This window comes from Gossypium hirsutum, chromosome D01 (genome assembly GCF_007990345.1).
Source record: "Gossypium hirsutum isolate 1008001.06 chromosome D01, Gossypium_hirsutum_v2.1, whole genome shotgun sequence".
In the NCBI taxonomy this organism is placed as follows: domain Eukaryota; kingdom Viridiplantae; phylum Streptophyta; class Magnoliopsida; order Malvales; family Malvaceae; genus Gossypium; species Gossypium hirsutum.
The window spans coordinates 8,776,177-8,782,176 of record NC_053437.1 but is presented as its reverse complement, the minus strand read 5'-3'; positions in this window follow the sequence as shown (position 1 = coordinate 8,782,176).

Here is a 6,000-nt window from a genome sequence, read left to right as displayed (position 1 = left end):
CGAGGGTATTTTGATCATTTTACCCTTTGAGGGTATTTTAATTATTTTACCCATCGAGGGTATTTCGATCAATTTACCCATTGAGGGTATTTTGGTCATTTTACCTATCGAATGTATTTGGTCATTTTACCCATCTAGGGTATTTCGGTCATTTTACCTATCGAGCGTATTTCGGTCATTTTACCCATCGAGGGTATTTTGGTTATTTACCCACGAATCGCAAGTTGGGCTTACCACTCGAGCGATCGCATGCCCGTGTAGACTCATAAGTCGTGTTATCAGCTTTTCGGCTTTCGCCAATCTACGATTGTAATGGGTGATTACACACCTGATTTGTGAGAACGTACCACGATCCACGAGCACCCAAAACCTACATTTGACTAAGAATCTTAGTTAATCGTATACGCAGTTACACAATCGATTAATCTCAAGTTATCACAATCACCAACTTACCCCAACTTGATCGAGCGAAGAGGAACGGTTCGCCTAACCAAAGTACTCACCAACGTTAGACCCTTTGAAAGGTTCCTAAGCACTAATTGAAAAATGGGTAAGCATTTAGATTAATCGGTAAAAAGGGAATCACTCTATTACTATACTTATCAATAATGCACGAAAGAATTAACTACGAAAAGCAAGCCCCACGATTTGCCCCAAAAGAATGGGAGGATTTGGCAATCAGAGCAAATAAAAAAGGAAAGAGTTGACTAAAGAAGAAAATGAAAAGATGAGGAGGAAAAGAAAAGAGGTGGGGGAGGAGAGGTGTAATATTCGGTCACAATGAGAGAGGAGAAAGTTCAGCTTAAGAAAAAGAACTAACCGATTGGGGTTTTGGGAAAAGGAGAAAGAGGAAAAGAACAACAAAGGTAGTGGGGAAGAGGAAAGGGAGTTTTTGACAAGAAGAGAGGAGAGGGGAAGAGAGATTCGGCCAATAGCAAGAAGGAAAGATAGAAAAAGAGCAGTAGCATACTCGAGAACTTGGCAAAAACCGTACTAATTGCAAATAGGTAAACCGAAATTGACCAAAATTTTCAACTGCGAAAGGGGGAAAACTCTCCAATACTGGAAGCCTCAGCAACCTAAAGACCAATTCAGCACTAGCAATCCCCCTAGCCAAATTTCCTAGAGTGCCAGAGTCCAATTTCAGCACAACTCTTCCTCTCAACAACTCATCGATTATCTTCTCAAATCACTCCCCTTATCACTCCACCGGTTTCTCCTCAACTCCCTCTATGACCAGTTCAAACTTCCTTCAGCAGTATTTCACTCCAACACTACCACTTACATGCCTCAAGCAGCAAAATAAATACCCCATTGCACAACCTAAGACTTCAACCTCAGACCTCACAGTACACAACACACCACATTGCCACTAGACCACAGCCTCTTTTTGTGACATAAAACCAACACTAATATTTATAAAGCCTATAAACCAGCGTCCAGATTCATTTAAGGGAAAAATTAAAAATTCTGCAAAAGCCAAGACTTGAACACAGGCTTCTCAAACACTCCTATACACACCCAAATTACTTAACTATTGAAGCAAACAAGCAATTTGTGTCAAATCATGCAAAATTAAAGACTTAAATTTTGGGCCGTTACATCTTTGGTCGTTCTCTGACTTTTACTCACATTCACAGCACCTCTAGGTGGTCTCCCTCTAGTTATAGTATTACTCGGTCTCATATTCTGTACTGTATTCTGTTCAGCCAACTCAGGACAATCACGGATAAAATGATTTAATGATCCACATCTAAAGTAAGCTCGATCATTCAATTTACAACTTCCCAGATGCATTTTGCCACAATGCTTGCACTCAAGTCGATCAGAGCAAACATTTCCAACAGTTGCAACTAAAGTAGCAAGAGCTTTAAAGCTCGAATGTGATCTAGCACAATCTCTGTTCAAATATCCCACATTAGCCTTTGAACGGCTATAATCATCTCGAAATTTCTTTGATGCAGACTGAAATGATTTACTCGAGGATCTCTTTGTTGCATCCCTAACTTATGATTCAGCTTTTCTCTTCTCTTTACCGAGTTCTTCGGCTTTACATGCTCGATCAACGAGCACAACAAACTCTTTGATCTATAAAATCCTGACTAACAGATGGATATCTTCATTTAAACAATCTTCGAATCTTTTACACAATATTTCTTCTATGGATACACATTCTCGTGCATATCGGCTTAGTCGAACAAATTCTCGCTCGTATTCTGTTACGGATATACGACCCTGTTTAAACTCGAGAAACTCATTTCGGTTTTGATTAATAAATCTCTGACTGATGTATTGTTTTTCAAAATTCAGATTGAAAGAAATCCCAGGTAATTCGTTCTTTCGGAACAACATAAATTAGAGTTTTCCACCATTGATAGGTTGTATCTCTCAGCAAAGAAACGGCACATTTAACACATTCTTTGGGAGAACAGGACATTTCATCGAATACTCAGATGGTATTCTCGAGCCAAATTTTGGCTCTCTCAACATCATCATCATTGGTGTCCCTAAACTCTTCGGCCCCATATTTTTAGATTTTATTGACAGGAGGCTTATTCGTCGAAATCGGATTCATAACAAAAGGTAAAATAGAAGTCTGAAAGGGATTAGGCGGGGGTGGAGGTTATTGAGCAGCCGGATTCGTTCATACAAACTCCGTGAACCATTCGTTCATCATTTGGAAGAAGGCTTGCTTAGCCTCTCGCTCTTGGTTACTTGCAGAAGGTCTAGAATCAGACTGCATTGCCCCTTGAATGGGAGCGGGTGCATTACTTTCCACATCATCTGCTACGGCTCAATTGAGATCCATTTACTATACGGAAACAAATTTGTAAATGTCAGGAATCATCACACTATCACAGTATAAAAATATGGTATGTATAGCTATACTCACACGCGCTGCGTTAGTCTTAGAACTGACTAAACCGTAACTCTGATACCAATTAAATGTAACACCCCTAACCCGTACCCGTCGCTGGATTAGGGTTGAGAGGCATTATAGAACAGAACACAACTCAAAATAGATATTCAATGCATATCATGATCCATAAAACAATCATTTTAATTCACTAATCCTACTCAAATTTCGAAGCTTAATAGTAATGTATGCTTAACGTTCGTATATTAAAATTTACTATTTAAGCTTATAAAAATTTCAATACATACATTTCATAAGTTGGATATCAAATATAAGAAAATACTCATGCGCATATAACCATATTAAATTGAACCATTCAAGAAAAAAAATCATGCACAACTCATTAAATTAATAATATTCAACAATCCAAACATTAGTAACCAAGACACATATATGGGTATATAGATATACATTCTACTTGCCTAACTTTAACCAATTTTGCATGTGCATTATTACAACTCTAGACCTATTTACAAGACAATTATACATCAATTTATAAGACCAAACATACCTATTTTCTTATTACAAGTTTATACATATAAACATACATTAATTGAATCATTTTCGAACACCCATACTAAACATATCACTTTGCATATATTTATTTAAACAAGCATTATTTAGAGACCAATTATACTTATTCTCTTAACACAAGTTTGTGCATATATAAAAATATTAATTTGAACCATTTTAAGCACATATAACACTAAAAAATACACCTAATTCGCTTGCTTAACATACATACACATAACTAATTACTTATCCACGTATTCGAACATCCAATATGACTTTAATACATGACATAACCATATCACATACTCAATAATATGAGTTTAATATTTTAACTGAATATACATATACACATTATTCAACATTTCTATCCAATTTACTAATGCAATCATACCATTTCAAATTGTCAACTATCCGAGTATAGCATAATTCCCACATAACGAATATAACCAATTTCAACATTAACATATAACTAAACAATTAACTACATGAATAAATTACCATTGTCGAACCAGAATTTAGATTAAAACCATCATCTATATTTGCGATTTAAGCTAACACATGACCGATTATCACTATCTTTAGCATCATTAACAATCTACAACTGAAACACATCCATATATCAAAATTACCACATGCATATACCATGACCAAATTTACTTAAACATTGATCATTAGCTTTAAGATCAAGCCTTTTTCGCATGGCTAAACATATACAAATTTCAAGACCAACCAAAACAAATGCTAGCCTATACATGACATAAGTTCAAAATTCAAGCTTCAAAAAAATACCAAAATAGCGTTCGATAGTGTGACAGATTTCCTTGACGATCCCCGAGCTCGTAACTAACTTCCAAAATCTATAAAACAACGAGCGAACGAATGAACACACAGTAAGCTTAAATAGCTTAGTAAGTCATAAGAAAATATTTAACAAAAAACATATATAATTCATACAAGTAGGCCGAAAACTCCCAACCTTGAATACACATAAATATAAACATATTTAAGCGATTATTTCACATTATCATGTTATACTACAATACTTACCTTTACTTCCAAACTTTATATAACTCAAATATACTTGAACCATTTAATTCAAACTCACATTTGGTTTTGCCGTAACATTTTCCGTTGAACCATTCGGAATCAAAAGGATACTCGGATAGCACAAAAAGCTCGAACAATGCTAACGTCCTAGACGTGGTCTTACATGTAGTCATATAACGATGCCACTATCCCAGACAGGGTCTTACACGTAATCATATACGATGCCAATGTCCCAAACATGTTTTTACACGTAAATCCCAAATCGATGCCATCGTCACAGACGTGGTCTTACGCGAAATCAAATATCAAAATCCTATAATTCATAAGGCTTTCGGATGTTGTAATTCAATCAAATTAAGCTCGTAACCAATCAATCTATGCTGAATTTAATTCGGCAATGTATATATATAAAAAAATACATTACATTCAATTTAACATCATTTATTCACTAACTTACCTCAGATGAAGACAAGCGGATGGAATCGACTACTCGACCACTTTCGACTTACCCCGATCTAATTTCGTTTTCTTTTGTTCTTGATCTATATAAATTCAACTTTGACTATTTAATAACACATTTCATACAAATTTATTCCATAAACACATAAATGGGCAAATTGCATTTTAGCCTCTAACATTTTACATTTTTCATAATTTAGTCCCTATTTCACAAAACACAAAATACACATACTTTAAAAATATCCTAGCTTGGCCGAATATCCCTATAGCTCATATCAGCCCATATATTTCATTTAATTCAAATTTTTTCCCCTCAATTTTCATTTTCACAAATAAATCCATAATTTAGATTTTTATCAAAAATTACTTAACAAAATTTAATAATCTATCAACAAATATTTATTTATCATCATCAAACAAAAAAAAACAACAATTTCTCATCAATGGCAATTCTCAAAATCATTATAAATTCCAAAAATTAAAACATGGGCTAGGTAATATACAAAGCAACGATCTCAAAAACGTAAAAATTATCAAAAACCAAGCAAAGAACATACATTAATCTAGCTAAACAAGTGTCGAACCTAATGAATTTTTCAAAGATTTCTTTTTCTTTTGTGTTTCGGCCAAAACAAGATGATGATGGACATTTGCATGTTTGTTTTTATTTGATTAATAATAGCACAAAAATTACTATTTTAACCTTAGCCATATAACATTAAAAATCCACTAACTAATGTCCATACTTGTCCATGCATTAATTCAATGGTCCATTTGCATCTTAAGGACCTCAAAATTAAAAATCCATGTCAATTCGGCACTTTAACAAATGACACACAACTTTTTCATTTTCTACAATTAAGTCCTTTTTCACAAATCGGCACACAAATGATAAAATTAATTCATGAAAATTTCACACATGTCAATTCACGTACTATAAGCACGAAAAATAATATTAAAATATTTTTTTTACTTAGATTTTTAGTCCCAAAACCACTGTTCGACTAGGGTCTAAACCGGGCTGTTAAACTCTATTTATAGTTGAGCTCCCCTAAAATTGACAG